At 42.9% G+C, this 18,088-nt stretch overlaps 1 protein-coding gene across 1 annotated transcript in view; it reads left to right on the top strand.

Annotated features, from left to right (window-relative positions):
- The window catches only part of ST6GAL2 (ST6 beta-galactoside alpha-2,6-sialyltransferase 2), a 235,391-nt gene that overhangs the window by 84,781 nt on the left and 132,522 nt on the right, over positions 1-18,088 (top strand). Inside the window, exon 2 of the mRNA XM_073590483.1 lies at positions 128-205. The gene's annotated coding sequence lies outside the window, so the exon portion shown is untranslated. The remainder of the gene's footprint in view (positions 1-127; positions 206-18,088) is intronic.

The raw sequence follows: 18,088 nt of genomic DNA, 5'->3' as shown, positions 1-18,088 counted from the left end.
GTTATGGGTCTATATAGAATACTATGGGCTATTGACATCCAGACTAAACAATCAGCCATGCACACATTTCATCATGTGATATGTATATAAATATATATGGGTAATAATATTTTATTTTCTCTCTTAGGAATACTTTATGAACGGAAGAGATAGGAAACTTAAAGTTAAAGGAGGAGGAAGGGGATAATCTGATAACGGAACACAAGTAAGCCATTTTCCTATGTTTGTTATTTGAGGCGTGTAAAATAAAAATGGCATGAACAGGGTGAAGAACATAACAGGGTTAGGACAGCGATTATTGTTAGAGCAGATGAAGTTCTTTACATGGCAGTGTCTTCTTTGCTGATTGGGTATGTTTTGTTATCTTTTTATTTTACAAACTCAAAGATTTATCCATAGACTTACTCTAAACCGTATAGAAATGTATATTTAGGCACGCTATATATCTGCTATATATCTTTTCTCTTCTGTTTTAGACATTAAACTATGGCAAACAAATTCTTCCATTTCTTTGGTTAATTACATGGACTTAGTAATTTAGGCTTTCACCCAGTTTGATGCTCTGGGTGATGTTTCATATGCACCAGCGATTATTGTTAGAGCAGATGAAGTTCTTTACATGGCAGTGTCTTCTTTGCTGATTGGGTATGTTTTGTTATCTTTTTATTTTACAAACTCAAAGATTTATCCACAGACTTACTCTAAACCGTATAGAAATGTATATTTAGGCACGCTATATATCTGCTATATAGCTTTTCTTCTCTGTTTTAGACATTAAGCTATGTCAAACAAATTCTTCCATTTCTTTGGTTAATTACATGGACTTAGTAATTTAGGCTTTCACCCAGTTTGATGCCACTATATGCACCATTTAACTTAGGAAATTAAAGCACTAGTCAAGGTGTTCAGCTTATCAAATGTCATTGAATTTCAATCATGTGGAATAAAAAACAAGTTTTTCTAATTTCTTTTTTAATATCCTTGAAAAGATTTTTGAACTCGGAAGCAATTCAATCTTAGCTTGAGTAATGGTCCAGACAGTATTCCTTGGAATTGATTGACATATGTTGATGTATTTGAGCATAAAAGAATTTAAATATTTTTTTACATCATTTTTCCTGTAAAGGCTTTTTCCAAGGCTTAATATTAAATTACTGAGACAAAGACCTACATTACACCAGTGTGATGAGAACGATGTATCACTCCTACGCAGTACAGTGGTTAGTGAACTGTTAGCTGTTATGTTTACAATGCAATACCTATTCTACATCCGAACAATGATCTTATGTCTGATATGTGCAGGACAGGAAATCCAGACAACGATATTCCTATTCATTGGGCGATAGGATGATATCTTCATATTTGTTTAGATTTGGAGTAGTGCTACAATGATCCTTAGGCTATGTGCCCACGTATGCAGAAAATTTCTGCATGAAAACAGGACTCCTTCCCAGAAAACGCACGTTTTTTTCCACGTGTTGTTTGTGCAAAAAAGCGTGTTTTTGATGTGTGTTTTTTTCCACGCGTCCCCAGACACATAGAAAATAGCTAAAAACGCGGACTTTTCCACACAGCCTTATTGTTACATAGTAACTGAAGCAAAGAGATAGATATGGGATTTTATTTACTGGCTGCCTCATGACTCTTAAGTGGACGGTAACCATTAGGCTATGTTCACATGTTCAGTAATCATTAGAGCAGGTCCAACAATCTTGTCAGTCTAAGGCGATGTGCGCATGTTGCGTATTTGATGCTTTTTCTCTGCATTTTTGTCCAAAAATGCAACGGAATACTTACGCAAGCTTATTCAGTGACAATCCTGAAGTGTTGTGCACATGATCAGTAAATTTCCGCCTGTATTTGGAGTGCATTTTTTCTGTAGCATTAGTTCTTTTTGCGTTTTTGCCTGCGTTTTTGACCCATTGAATGCACAGGAAAAAGAAATGCATGCAAAAATGCAAGAAAAACGCAGCATATTTTTCAGTAGCATTTTTGCTGCCAAGAGGTGCAGAAATCTTGCAGAAATTTCTGTAAGCAAGTATGCAACGTGCACACATAGCCTTAGGGTATGTTCCCACGGTCAGTAAACGCTGTGGGTTCGGCGCTGCGCACATCCGCAGCGTCCAACGTGCAGCGGCCAGATATTACAGCATAGTGGATGGGATTTCATGAAATCCCATGTGCGCAATGGCACCCGCGGCTTCCCTGCGGAGACGGACATGTGACACGTTTTTCCAGACCGCAGCATGTCTATATATCTTGCGGAGATGCCAGTGCACTGTATAAGACGCGGTGATTCTGCACAGTTCATTGAACTTTCGGAATCACCTGTGTTCAAAAGCCGGCAGAGCTTTGTATGCAGCAGACATGTGCTGCATTCAAAGTGCTGCCGGTTACGGATCGTGTGGACATAGCCTAAAACTGATTTTAAGCTAAATCTAGTTTTCAACATGGAAGTTTATGAAAAAGGGATCCGTTAAATAGCCATTTGTTTTCTTCTATTTGAAACTCATCAAGTTAGCAAATACCGTATTCTTTTTAAATAACAGAAAAACGGATGGCTAATTAAGGGATCTGTTTTCCATAGACTTAAGTGTTAAAAAATGGTTACAGCTGGAATCGACTTTTTTCGTATAAAACACATACGTGAAAAACTGGTACCGGTGTCGTCTGACATTTTCATCAGGCGTATTTCATCAGTGTGTCATCATTGTGTCTGGTTGTGCCATCCATGTGTCATCAGCGTGTACATTTTTACCTTCCGTGCGTCATCAGTGCTTTTCACAGGTGGCCAAAGAAATAACTAAATTACTAAGTTTCTCCTATATTTTTCAATGTTAAACATGTACAGCACATGCACACTGATGCCATGTAAAAACACGGACATGTGAGCAGCCCTGTAGGTTATAATGAGTATGCGTGTTTTCCGTGAAAAAAAACAGATACCATGTGTACTGGAAACACGAACGTGTTGGAGGCCTAAGACGGACAAAAATATTGTGCTGCACAACTTTTTTGTCAACAGACTTCTGTTGGATCCTTTCTAATGGATGAATACTGAACATGTGAACAGATTAATGTTGGGAGAACTGCTGATTTCAACAGGAGTGACTTTGCAGATGTCAGTACAATGAAGGATCAGGAATATTGGATTTCACCATGCATAAATCATTGTTCTCAAAGGATATAACCCCTCTCCATGCCAGGACCTACTTATTTTTACAATCAGTTACTGTTTGATAGGTTGTTCCCAACATTAATACTCTTCATTTATGTGGGTTGTAGAGTCCGTCTCATGCTACCACGAGTGTGAAAGCACAACCAACATTCAAAAGTGACCAAAACATCAGCCAGAAAGCATTGGTACTGAGATGTGGTCTGTGGTCTCCACCTGCAGAACCACTCCTTTATTGAGTGTCTTGATAATTGCCAATAATTTCCATCTGTTGTCTATTCTATTTGCACAACAGCATGTGAAATTGATTGTCAATCAGTGTTGCTTCCTAAGTGGACAGTTTGATTTCACAGAAGTTTGATTTACTTGGAGATATATTCTGTTAAATGCTCCCTTTATTTATTTGAGCAGTTCTTCAATAGTTTCCTTAGGAGACTTGAAACTGTGATTGTCTGATCACTTGTGTTGCACATATCAGGATCTCAGTCCTGCTACTGTATGTGTCGCTGGATTCATCATCTCCTATGAATGCCAGCCCTGGTTTGTCATTCATAGCAGATCAGCAATAACAAGCAAGGGGGTCTTCTGCAGGCCCTCGGTTGTCATGCCAAGCCATCGGCGCCCCAAGATCATGTGACAGGAGTGCCATTTAACAGGGGCATTTAATATGCTAACAGCCGTGAGTGGATCGCGATTCCGCCAGCGTCTGTTATTGGCACATGACAGCTGATTAAATCATCAGTCATGTGCTGGAAAAGATGCCGGAGCCCACATCAAAGGAGGAAACACGACCTATGATGTACCAATATGTCTTAGATCATGAAGTTGTTAAAGGGGTATTCCCATCTCTAAGATCCTATCCCAATCTGTAGTAGGTGTAGTAATAATAATTTTAGCAGATACCTCCAATTTTATAAATACCTCCATGGTATTGCAGTAGCTTAGATAGCCATGGTTTTGACCACCCATATAGTGACAGCTAGTCAGCTGTTAGGGGTCATAACAATGGATACCTAAATTACTGCAATGCCCTGCTCATGGGGTAAGCGACATAGCGAATCAGAAGAGCTATACTATATTTCTAATTGAAGGTACTTGCTAATATTATTATTATTACATCTACTATATATTGGGATAAGATCTTGGAGATGGGAATAACCCTTTAATTATACCAGTCCTTACAATTTCTCTTTATTGAGAGGCAAGGTGATAATTGGGTGGGGTTAGAGACAGTAATAGTTTTTTATGTTATGTGCGTGTCACTTTTAGATCGCCTGTCATTATAGAAATGACCACTTTTTTGTGCATCTTAAAAATAATGTTAGCAGATTATAGTTTTGCAGAATTTAATTTTTTTGCTTTTATGCCCTTCCATTTGCTGAGGCTGCTTTTCTTCACCATTACTCTACAATGTGCGACAGACATATTTTAATATACAGTATGATCATCCCCTCTTGCGGATCGGTGAGTTAGTGAAAATAAAAATGACAAAATGATTGAAAAGAACCTTCATGTCTCATGTGACAGCGACACCTGACACCACAAGAAATGGTGTATTTCTCCAGGACAAATTCCTTCCATGCATCAGCCACTATCATTTCCTTCTGGTAATGAAAGAGGATTGCTGTACGTAACCGTAGTGGGAGAAGAACAGGGGACATTTCTATACTTCTGTGAATACATACCGTATATACTGTGTATGTTCAGTTCATTCCGCCATTCTTTTTTTTTGGTTCTGGTTTTCTGATATCCTGTAATTTAGCAAAGCATGTAGTCTATTTCATCGTGTATAGCATATATAATTTATAACCTTCCCTCAGAACTTGCTGGGATTTTCTCAAAATATGCATGTTCAATGACTTTTCCGACTTCTTCGAATGAAAACAGTTCTAATTATTGGTTATATTACAGCATGTGATTTATTTATTTGTCTTTTTATTAAAAATTGTATAGTTTTAGGGTACGTTTCCCAGATTTTTTTCCTGTGGATTTGCCATGGATTTAAGTCTATGCATTGCAAAGGTTAAATTCACAATAAAAGTATAAAGTATTTCAGAAAAATAAAATGTCAAATTACCGTATGTATTTGAAAACCTGCATTTCTATACAGATTTTTTTTCTATGAATGTCTGGTAATTCCACGACGTCTGAATAAGGCTTTACACTCTACAAGGTTGAAATTAATCTAAGAAAATGGGGCTTTGATGTTATTTCGAAGGAGAGTAAATTTGTATTTTTTGGGTGGAATTCAGTACTTTCTTTTGACAGTATGGATCTGATTTCTTCAGGGTTTTTTTTTTTCTTACGTTACTTCAAATCCACAAATTTGTCGTAACTACTTGAATGACCTTCAATAAAAAATGCAAGCTACAAAATGTGTTTCACAAAGACAAGCAGATAGGTGCACCATGCTGTTATTCAGCTGTTATCCACACACTGTTATCAAAATGGTATGGATGTGTAGGACTTAAAGGGGTTATCCAGCCAGACAAATTTATTTTAAAAATACTTCAAAATGATTTAAAATAAAGAAACCATACTCCTCTTACCAAACCAGAAACTTACTGATCCATCCATGATGTCCTCACACTAGACATCTGACCTTAGTCACTGCTGATTCTAGTGATTGACTGCAGCAGTCTCAAGTCTGTGTGATCCCCGGGTAAATCACATATCACAGGTTTCATAAAAAATAGATCCAATACTTTTTTTAAATCAACACATGTGGAAAAAAGAAATTACGGATTTAGCAATTTAATGCTTATTTTTATCCATACAAAGTATTTTATGCCATGAGTCTAATAGTTTAGGAAATGTGTTCCATGTAAGGCTGGTTTCACACTTGCATTTTTTAGCGCTGCGCCTTGTGCGTTATCGTGCGCATGCACATTGCTCCCCTATATTTAACATGGGTGCACATGGTCTAGCGCATGTGCGCGTTCGTATGCGTTTTCGTGCGCATGCGTTTTTTGTAGTGTGCGCCTAGGCGCGCTGGACGCAACCTGTTGCATTTTTGGTCCGTCCAACCTGTCTCAAAAAAACACATGCGCACGTTAGCGCACGGAATGCGCAAAAAAACAGCATTACAGTCTATGGGAACGCACGCGTGCGCTAGGACATTAAAATCGCATGCGTTTTTTCAGTTAACATGGTGATAAACTGGTTAAATCGCATGCGCAAAAAACAGCAAAGGCATGCAAAACGCATGATGCGTTTTTGCATGCCTTTGGTATGCGCACGAGGTGCAGCGCAAAAAAACGCTATTGTGAAACTAGCCTTAGAAATGTACATAACAGGTCGTGCATGATTAGTAATAAAGAAAGAATAGGTTATGGCATATGAGATCTGCTGTAAGAAGTTTGATAAAGGGGCTTTCGAGGCATAAATGGGACCTTTCATTTATGAAAAACTTGGGAATGAAATTCCAAGACTTCCCTCAAATGTGTCGTTAGCAAATCAGATGAAAATTGTTCCTCAAATCCAAGCAGAAACCAGAAGTTTACAACATACAGAATATTAGTTATCAGACATGTGATAAGATGCCCCTGTGTATAATGCAGCCAGCTAGTAGAGGATACAGTTGCTTCAAAAGGGTTGTTTTGCATAAACAGCTTCTTGTCATGGGGAGGATATTGCTGCTGTAAAGCTATATTCTGAGCTACTACATACACACAGTCAGCCACAACTCACAGAGAAGGCAGTGACAGAATTTTCCTTTGTTGTTACACTCTTTTTTCTGCCCCTGATGCTTCATAATATACAGGAAACATTTTTACTTCTCTTCATATATACAATAATTTCATCCAGAATGGTGTAAGCAGCAGCACAGATCTCGGTTCACATGCTGGACACTCACAGTTTCCTCCCTGCGCAGTGATATCTCCCAGCTCAGAATCAAGAATTCTTACATAGCTGTGAAAACATTTAGACAGTGGAGAGCCTCACTTCAGAGACTACAGTCACCCAAACATAAAGGGCCAGGGCTTTCATCACTACATTTTAAAGCATTTTTAATAATATACCGTATATTTCAGTAGGGTTTTATATTATTGTCTCCTTTTACTTCATTAATGAAGCACTCCTCCCAAGAAAGCTTTTATCCTCTTAATAAATTGCAATCATCATATTATATACTTACAAGTGCACACTTTGCCTTTCGACCCAGCTAATTCTTCTTTCTCTGCTCTATGTAGTAACAGGAAATCTCTTTTCCATGCAGAAATCATTCCTCTCTACATCTCCGGACATAACTTCTCCCTCCTCTCCATGGATGTTTCAAGTGACTCACGAGTCATACAGGGAAGATTGACCTCCTGTTTCTACATAGAGCTTAGAAGGATTCAGCTAGTCAGGTTTTAATCACGTAATGTCATAGACCTAATGGAAAACATAAGGCTGGTTTCACACCTACCGCATTTTTTGCGGTCCATTATTGCGGCCCGTTTTTGCGGGCCATATCGCCGCATTTTTTGTGTTGTACCGCAATAACGGACCGCAAAAAATGTTTGGAAATAGTATTGGAAAAAAACGGCGTTCCGCAAAACCGGAAGTGACGGCGCGCCGTAAAAACAAACTTCCATTTGTTTTTGCGGCCCCATTGATTTAAAAAGGGGCCGTGTCTGTACACCATATAAAAGACCGAGCAAGCTCGATCTTTTAACACGGATGCAAAAACGGCCCTCAAACAATACAGCACACGGCGCACCATTGAATTTTTGCAGGCCGATTTTGCGGCCCCTTAGAAAGCTATTGGGGCCACAAAATCGGCCTGAAAAAATACGGTAAGTATAAAACCAGCCAAAGAATGAGCAATTGTAAGTACATATGTGGAATACTCGGCATCGGGCCCATTAACTTCAATGGGAAATGTCACAGTGGCAGTGACCCGGTCCGTGGCCTCAGGCGGTCATGTAAAAGGGGTAGAATTGAATGGGGATAGAGTTTATGTAGTGATTCGTGACGCCAGTTGGAGTGTTCGACTGTAGTATAGCCGGCACTGCAGATGATCCCTGGGGGAGTAGATGGTGATGGCAATGCAGATGTTTAACCCTCTCCAACCAGGGCTTGCCCCCAGAGATTGGGATGCAAGTAGAAGGCACGGAGCAACAAGGCAGAAGACAAGGAAACTCACTTCATCATTTACTGTAGTTCAGGTGCAGTTCAGAGGAAACATCACAACTCTCACCAGGCTACAGTCTGCTCTGCAGAATGGGAGTCATCCTTCACTCTGCTTGTGACTCAGTGTATGTGTGGCACCCCTGAGGGTCCGGTCGCCACAGAGGTACTGCACCTCATCCAGAGGTGTGGTATCCCACCCTCAGGTAAGGAGGGATTACCACCGAGGACTCCTAACACTGCACTCAACACACACACTAGCTAGTCAGGGCACCAGGGCGTACCCTTTGGGAGGATGGCCTCATCCCAGACTGGCTAGGAAAGGGTGTGGGGGGTTAGTGTAGAAGGTAGGTAGAGTGGGAGGAGCTTAGGTAGTGGAGTGATAGGCATCCAATCAGAGTGAGAAAGATGACAGATGGTGGGAGGAGCTAGTTCTGAGGTAAAGAGATCCTTCCAGAAACTAATCAGTCGATGACAGGACCAGCGAGAGAGCAGGATTGCTGTAGAGGACTGTGGGTGGAAAAGGGAGAAGCATCTTGTCCATACTCCTGGACTGGGAAGAAGGGGTCCTAGGGGTACGGGTAGTGGGACTGGCCACCCGTGGAGCCCGCATCCCAGAAGGGAAGTATCTGGCCAAAGTGGGGGAGCCGGCCCCTGAAAATAGTGGAGGATTATAGGACTCAGCTATGAAGCCGAAGGCTGAGGTAACTTTAAGTGCCTCAGCCACAGCCACAAGCACCCTCCAAAAGGCAGTGGTATGAGTAACGGACCTCGGGGCCTGACCCACGTCGCCTGAGGAGATCCGTGGCTACCAGCTGGGGGCACTACTTGTGAAGACGCAGGGCAGAGAAAGTAAGGAGAATTCAGCGCAGAGACACGGCCTTGAGGGAAGACACAAGGAGGAGTCCTGAAAGGTTTTACCCAATCTGCCAGGGAGTTTGCCGGACCCCTCCGTCGGAGAACGCAGCACTAAGTGGACCAACGTGTACACGAAACTTGTGAGTCAAAACCCAGAAACTGCACCTAACTGTGTCCTCGGAGTTATTTTACAGCTGCCTGTGTCACACTGCAAACACCATCTCCGTCACCGGCTCAACTGCCGTGGGACACAGCTCTACCTGTGGAGAGCTTTACCATCCCCGCTGCCCTAACACCGCCCCAGAGGATCTGCAGTGCAGCGTTAGCCGCCTTAGCCGAATACCACAGGTGGCATCAGGATTTCCCTCTTTCCCTACAACTATCCTACCATCTTCCCCCTCATCTGAACTTCCGTCACCACCGTGACACACTTCCCCTCTGAAAGAGCCTGACCGGCCCGGTACCGAGTTCCCCCGGCCCTGGGGGCTTTCCATTTGCTTCCTGCTATTCTAATCCCTTCAGGGACTGAGGCTTCCCGGAGTTTAGAAACTCACTGTGTATTTTACCCTTCGCCACGACAGCACCCACAGGAGGTATCGGATCCGCCCCATTTGGAACAGGAAACCCTACAGAAAGATAAAAGGGGCGGTCCGCCTTTCCTCCTCAGTTTTGGTTTCCTTTTTCCCAGGGAACCTCAGGATATCCTTCAGGAAGACATAGCTGGGCCTTGTGGACGCCGCCTGTGCGGTGTCCGCGGGAATGACAGGGGCTACGGTCCGGAGGCAGCATCGGGGGAGACTCCGTTAGACGGCTCCACCCTCGTCTGATGGCTAGAAGGTGATGACCGGGTCCAGGAAGGGCTGCCCGGTCTCACCTAGGAGCGTGCCAGGTGGCACCAAGCGCGTAAGAGCCGCCGCTGCTGGGAGCGGTAAGTGCGCCAGTGACACGAAGAAGGAAAAAGGGCAGCGTGGGGAGAAAGCGCGGGCCGCATACTAAGGCGGCGGCGCGGTAGCCGGCCGGCGCAGCTGCTCCTAGGCCCCGGAAGTAATGGGTGAACTTCCGGGGCACGATGGCTGAGGAGCGTGATGGTGCATGTGCAGTAAACCCGGGGAGGAGGAGCGACCTCCAGAAAAAAGAAAAAAAAGGAGGGAAAAAGATCTATTTAAACAAGCTCCGCAGCATAGCAGCAAGGAGCCATGTCATCTCCAACAGAAGTACACGCTCCAGCAGGTGACTCTGCGGGGGGCAGCTCCTTCAGGGACCGTGCTACCAGGACAGACACCGCCCGCAGGAGCGAGGTGGGAGAGTCAAGACCTAGGACAGGTTCTCAGCCATCTGATCCGGTAATAATAGCTTCACTGGTTGAGTGTGAAATATATATACTCTGCCTATTAAGCTGACCTCCCCCCCCTCCTTTCGCCATGTCTTCCCTCTTCCAGACGAAGAAAAAGGAGCAATCCAAGCATAAAGAATGCGCTTTATGCGCTCAGCCTCTCCCTGACTCCTACCCCAAAAAGCTCTGTAAGCAATGCACCAGAGGGACTAGACAAGGTTCGGCAGTGTCATTAACCCTCCGTCAGGAACAAAATTCGCACTAACTCGTAATAGAACAATGTGCCTGTCAAGCGCAGGCTAGAAAAATGCCTAGAATATCTAATTTTCTCAATTTCAGTGATCTAAAAGTGATCAGAGACCTTCATAGGGATGTAATAAAAGAGACTACACATTATCAGGTGCAAAACAAACCCATTTACTCAACATAAAAGTAATAACTTTGATATACACAAATTTCAAAACTCCTGAGAAGTACACTTTCATTTGTAAGAAAATCTGCCTTATTTATATGAAATATCCACAAACCTTTCTCTAGCCATTCATAAAACAAGCTAAATAAACAATAGTAATGACTAAAAACATTACATACCAACCTTATAAAGTGTGATGTGTTCGGGACCAATGAGCCTGAGAAGCCAGCACAGCTATATCTTCCTTCCTGAAGCTCTGCAGACCAACTGTGGTATCAGGTTTCACACAGCAGCTAGAGCCAGGAGACTATCTAGAGGGAGGGGGTTTCCTGAAAATCTGGTGAGAAGGGAGAAATGAAAGTAAAAGAGCTGCGCCTGTCAGATCTATTGTTCCTGACGGTGGGTTAAAGGACATTCGGGACATAATTAGGGAGGAAATACAGGCTATCACCAATGCTAGTACTCCCTCAGAAACTAGGAGCAAAAAACAAGTGACCCTCATCTCAGAATCAGAGGAAGAACAGGGGATAATCTCTGATTCTTCACTCACATCATCATCATCAGACATTGAGGGATGATCATGTTTTCCCCTGGATAGTGTGGATAACTTAGTCAAATCCGTGAGGAACACTATGGGGTGTGAGGAAGACAAGGGGCGTCCAAACCGCACAAGAAATAATGTTTGCGGGGTTGGCGGAAAAGAAAAGGAGAGCGTTTCCAGTAATATCGGCAGTTAAGGCCCTAGTAAAGAGAGAGTGGGAAAAACATGATCAAAGAGGTTTTCTCCCATCGGCCTCAAAGAGGAAGTATCCATTTAGCGATGACGAGCTATTAAAATGGACCAAAGGTTGATGTCGTTGTAGCCTCTACCTCGAAGCAGTCCACTATTCTGGTAGAGGACGCAGGTTTATTGGCGGAGACCGTAAAGCGGAGTCATCATTGAAAAGGTCTTGGGAGTCTACCACAGGCATTTTTAAGCCAGCAGTAGCTAGCACATGCACCGCCAGGTCTATGCTTGTATGGTTGGATCAATTGGATCAACAAATCGAGCAGAAGGTGTCTAGACAAAAACTACGGGCCGCTATTCCTTTAATTAGAGGGGCGGCAGCCTTCATGGCCGATGCATCGGCAGACACTCTGCGGCTAGCAGCAAGGTCGGCTGGTCTGGTAAACAACGCCAGGCGGGCACTATGGATGAAGAGCTGGAAGGGGGATGCGCAATCAAAATCTAAGATTTGCACAACCCCATGTGAGGGTGAGTTTCTCTTTGGGAAAGCCCTAGATGACTTACTCGCCAAAGTGAAAGAAAGGAAGAAGGCCTTCCCTGATTCTTCTATCCCTTTCTACAGGAGAACCTTTAAAAGGCGACCATTTGGAAGAAGGAGACAAGCGGATAGATCAAATAGATGGCCCACAAAGGAAGAAAAGCAAAAGCGTAGCATGTTTAGGGGTTCAACATTCCGAAAGGAAAATAAATACTAAAAAATCGGTCCTCCCAGTGGGGGGGGAGGTAGACTAAAATTTTTTGCTTCAAAATGGGAACAAATAGCTTCAAGTCCATGGATTCTAAGTATAATTAAAGAGGGAATGAAAATAGAATTCCTTTAAATCCCTTATGATTTCTTTATCATAACCCACCTTAACTCTATAGTTCAACAAAAGACCCTCGAAGTAGAGATTCGGAGCCTACTGTCCAAGGGAGTTTTGGTAGAAGTCCCAGAGGGACAAGAGGGTAGAGGGTTCTACTCTCATTTATTTTTAATTTCCAAACCAGGTGGTTCGTTTAGGACAATTATAAACTTGAGGAAGCTTAATACATTTATAAAAAATTATAAGTTCAAAATGGAATCAATTAGATCCACGATAAAGCTTCTCTTTCCAAACTGTGTAATGGCGGGGATTGACTTGAAATATGCTTACTATCATCTTCCTATTCATGATAGATACCAAAGGTGCCTAAGGGTCGCAATGGTATTCGAAGGCAAGATCCATCATTTTCAGTATACGGCCATGCCTTCCGGCCTCTCTACGGCGCCAAGAATCTTCACCAAGGTGATGGCAGAGGTAATGGCCTATCTTCGTCAGAAAGACACCCTAATCGTGCCTTACTTAGATGACTTCCTAATTATCGGGAACTCGGTCACCCAGTGTACCAGACCAGTCGCTGACGCGGTCTCGTCTTTGCAGGATCTAGGCTGGATCATCAACTTCCAGAAGTCCAGACTCGTTCCGCATTCCCTTCAGATGTTCTTAGGGTTCCAGTTAGACTCCACAACCCAGAGATGTCTACTCCCTCAGGTAAAGATTGCGCTCATAAGAGAGAAAGTTGAGGCAGCCATAAGTAGACCACGTATGTCTCTGAGGGACATTGTCGCTATTTTTAAGATCGCTCACTTCTTGTGCCCCGGCAGTCCGGTGGGCCCATTGTCACATCCGCACACTGCAGCATCAGATCCTCCAAGAGGACAGGCGACATAGTTGGCACCTTGAGAGCAAGATAACCTTAACACAGGAGGTCTTGGCTTCTCTAGAGTGGTGGCTAGATGATAACCATCTGTCCACAGGAGTCCCATGGGTTATAGTACCATCTTGTATCCTAACCACTGACGCTAGCCCCCACGGCTTGGGAGCCCATATGGGGAATAGCTTTTGTCAAGGAAGGTGGAATAGAGATGAAATGGGCTAGTCATCTAATTTGAAAGAACTGACGGCGGTATATTATGTTCTACACCATTTTCTTCCACAGCTCCAACAGAAGCATGTCAGGATCTTATCGTACAACACCTCTACAGTGGCCTACATAAACAGACAGGGAGGTACTCGATCAGAGAATCTGATGTCTTCTGCGGCAAAAATGTTAAACTTAGCCGAAAGTTATTTGTTGTCCCTCTTGGCCCTTCATATCAGGGGAGAGAACAACCAAGAGGCAGACTTCTTTAGCCGACACACACTTCGGCAAGGGGAATGGTGCCTCAATCGCCTAGTCTTCAAAGACATAGTAGCTCTATGGGGGCAACCTCAGGTGGACCTCTTTGCCACAAAAGAGAACAGACAAATAAAAACATTTGCTTCTCTGTCTCCGTCAGATCATCCAGACATACTGGATGCCCTCCAGGCCTCATGGAAATTCGACCTGGCATATGCCTTCCCTCTGATAATTCTCCTACCACAGGTCATTCGAAAGATCAGAGAGGACAAGGCGAGCGTAAACTTGATAGCACCATTCTGGCCCAAGAGACTGTGGTTCTCATGGCTACAAATCATGTCGGTGACAGATCCTTGGGTTCTCCCTTCTATTCCCAACTTGCTCTCCCAAGGCCCTTTTTTCCACCCCCAAGTGGACAGCTTGCACTTGACGGCATGGAATTTGAAAGGCAGCTACTAATATCAAGAGGGTTTTCTGAAACACTAATTGTTACAGAGCAGGAAGCAGTCCACTACCCAAATTTATACAAGGATATGGATGAAATTCCTGCAGATTCATACAGCGCCTCATACCACAGAAGTTCCGATAGTTCCTATCTTGGAATTTCTACAGAAAGGGAAGGACTTGGGCCTGGTGGTAAACACACTGAAAGTCCAAGTGTCCGCATTAGGGGCACTGTATGGCAATAATATAGCAGGAAATAATTGGATATCACGGTTTATTACAGCTTGCGAACGGATAACTCCGGTTCACATACCTGCAGTCCCTGCATGGGACTTAAATCTGGTCTTAGACACCCTGATGGAGGAACCCTTTGAGCCAATAGACACAATATCCCTGAAATGCTTGTCACTCAAGACGGCCCTCTTAGTGGCACTAATGTCTGCTAGGTGAGTGAGTGATATCCAAGCCCTATCCATAGACCCACCCTTTTTTCAGGTATACCAGGATAGGTTAATATTAACCAGACCCCTCATACCTGCCTAAGGTATCAACAAAATTCCATAGATCTCAAGAGATACTTCTCCCGACCTTCTTTGGAGATCCCTCCACTCCGGAGGAGAGGAAATTCCACACCTTGGATGTTAGAAGAGCTGTCCTAAAATATATTGAGAGGTTCAGGAGCTGGAGGCAGTGTAGGGCTCTTCATATCTTTTCAGGGCTGTAAAAAAGGGTACGGAGTCACGAAGACCACCATTTCCCAATGATCAGGGATACCATTCACTTAGCTTACTCCACAAAAGGTGAAGATCCTCCAGAGAACATCAGAGCACACTCCACTAGAGCAGTGTCAACCTCCTGGGCTGAGAGGGGAGACGTCCCAATTGAAGCCATATGTAAGGCAGCAATTTGGTCAACTCCTACTTTTTATAATCACTATAGACTTAACCTTTCATCAACTTCTGACCTAAGCTTTGGCAGGACTGTCCTTGGCACGGTGGTCCCACCCAGGTGATGGTCTCTGGAATCTCTCCAGTGGGTGCTGTCGTGGCGAAGGGTAAAAAGCCGGATTACTTACTGGTAATGCTCTTTTAATGAGTCCACGACAGCACCCGCTCACTTCCCTCCCTGCTAAGATATCAATAATAAAATATATCTGCTAAAGATGAATAAGTAAAGTTAGAGATGGAAAGACATTGTCTAACCCTTGGCGGTCCTCCTGCTACTCTGAAATGCAAAACTGAGGAGGAAAGGCGGACCACCCCCTTTTTTCTTTCTGTAGGGTTTCCTGTTCCAAATGGAGCGGATTCGATACCTCCAGTGGGTGCTGACGTGGACTCATTAAAAGAGCATTACCGGTAAGTAATCCGGCTTTTCTCCTTCAGCAACTTGCAGCATGGATCCTATGTGTGAGCAGCTCAAGTTCCCACTTGCACTATCCTTCACTGATCCTAGGTTGTTGCAGTATTTCCGAGGGAAAACCTTACTGCTGGTTGTATAATCCCATGCAGTCTCTTCTCCACCTCTCCTTCACACTGAGAACAACAAGTCTGCTCCTCCCCCGCCCAGTTAGGGTGTGTCTGCAAAGCTCTAAGCTTCAGTCAAGGGAGGGAGGTGAATTGTGTGTGTGTTGTGGTCTCTAGCAGAAAAAGCATAATTCCCATTGCTTACAAAACACATGCAAAACAGTACATATTTAACCCTTTTGTGGTGGTAAAGATGCAGGGTGCCACACATAGTGCTATGTAATATGATGATAGCAATATAGTAAGAGGATAAAAACTTTGATGGCAGTGCTACTATAAGTTTTCCAGATGATTGGTCCTCTTCAAACATTTATCTTAGAATCACCCATCAATGACTGGCGGTGGTACAACATATGCAGCTACAATCAGCAGAATAATGAGGCCTTTTCTTCATGCAGGGGCTCTTCATGTTACTTATATTTTGTCCTATACAATTAGATGGGACTTGACACTGCATTCTGCATGTCAGTCAGGCTGTGCCTCGTCTTGTAATTGCAGTAAGATGTAGTCATTCTCATGAAACACTCTGGAGTTGGACAGTCAACTTCAAATGCTGATGTTCTATCCTAATTGTCCACCATTAATGAGTACACATGTGTTCTTAAAAGGGAGAGGAGAATAATCAGCCGCCCAAACCTCTGGTGATGTTATACCCCCACTTTCTACTAGACCAATATTGAAAAATAATACTCTACAAAAATCTATTTAACAATGAACGCTTTCAAGAACTCAGACATATTTGTGGCTGTGCGTTTAAGCTTTTAGTAGCAGTAATCAGAAGGCTCAGCATAGTATTCTGACAAAGCGTGGCGCTTAATGACTGATGCGTTGCTCATTTATAAATAACTTTTACAAACAATCAATAGCTATTGAGGTTTACCTGACAGAACAATTTCATGGCATCTTGTAGAAACTCCACTGTTTGTTTTTATTCAACCACTTTATGAATAATAAAAGAGGCAGCAAACATTCAACATGTCTCATACATTACGTTGTCGGACAGCTTTGGCAGCTGCAGCGCTCCCTAATTGACCACAGTTTTGTAATTTTGCTGGCCATACTTTGATTCAAATACATTTCCAGAAACATTGGCAGCATTATACCAGATGGCTGGAGATATGTCCTTTTGTGAACTGCGTTTATGCTTTTCTGTAAATTGGTATACAATTATTTTAAAACACCCCCCAACCCAGTCTTTTCAGATTTCTGCAGGGCATATATTCAAGATGGGCATTTTATTAACAGCAATGTCTGACCTACTTTTAGTAGTAGTAAAGCAATGCAGCAAAATATTTGGCCTACAAACCTGTTACATTTGTTTCCACAAATCATTTATCACCATATACCTCTGAATTTTGTCATTTTTATCCGCCATCAGGTTTTCAGGTTGGAGGATTGATTTGATGACAAAGACCATATTTATATCATCAGTGGAAATTCCTTGTTCAGGGCCACTTTTTCAGCCAGTACAGAGAGGTGATACAAGGAGAACATGTTATTGTAACAGCTCTGGTAGCAGGGAAAAGTAGCTTTGCATAATTCCTAACTATGCAGAATTTGGTAAAGCCAAGATCACTGTAGCAGTGCCCACTGCACCTAATAGACTGAAACCCCCACTGTGACACCCATATGTTCCAATAATTAGGGAATAAGGCAGTACTGTAAAGCAGTACTGTTACCAAATTTCACAATATAAACTGTGTACGTTATTAATTTGACCTCTTAGAACTGATGATCCCAGTGGACCCACTTTGAAAATCCAAGTCACAGTGAGTTTACTATTTTGATATTAATGCATTTAATACAAATTGAGAATTTTATTAGTCCAAAGTAAACTGAAAGATGTCATGAGTCCAAGTGTATTCAGTCTCCGCCCGACCACCATGACTGACAGCTGCAGCTTGTAATAAACAGTGTAAAATTTCAGCAGCAGCAGTGAGGAGGGACACTGAGGAGCTGTCAGTCAAATTAAGTGGGAGGAGATTGAGGTTACACTTTCAAAATGGATTATATAGCCATTCTGATGTGGATTTTCAAAGTATATACACTTGTCTCATCATATCTAAGTGATCTGTTTAAAGAAACCCTCCTTGTGAAATTTTTATACACTACATCTGTGTATATGTAGTGTAGTATGTATGTGTTAATATACTCACCTATTGCCGCAGTATCCAGCACCATTCTGCTCCCCTTCTTAGTGATGTCATTGCTCTGGTCACACTACGCTCTGCAGAAGTGGCTTTTACAATGAAAGCCTATGCAGTGTAAGAATGAAGTTGCATAGATTTAAATTGTAAAAGAG

This window comes from Dendrobates tinctorius, unplaced genomic scaffold (genome assembly GCF_039654945.1).
Source record: "Dendrobates tinctorius isolate UK_male_01 unplaced genomic scaffold, ASM3965494v1 ptg000117l, whole genome shotgun sequence".
Taxonomy (NCBI): Eukaryota; Metazoa; Chordata; class Amphibia; order Anura; family Dendrobatidae; genus Dendrobates; species Dendrobates tinctorius.
This window is presented reverse-complemented; position numbering and strand designations above follow the sequence as displayed.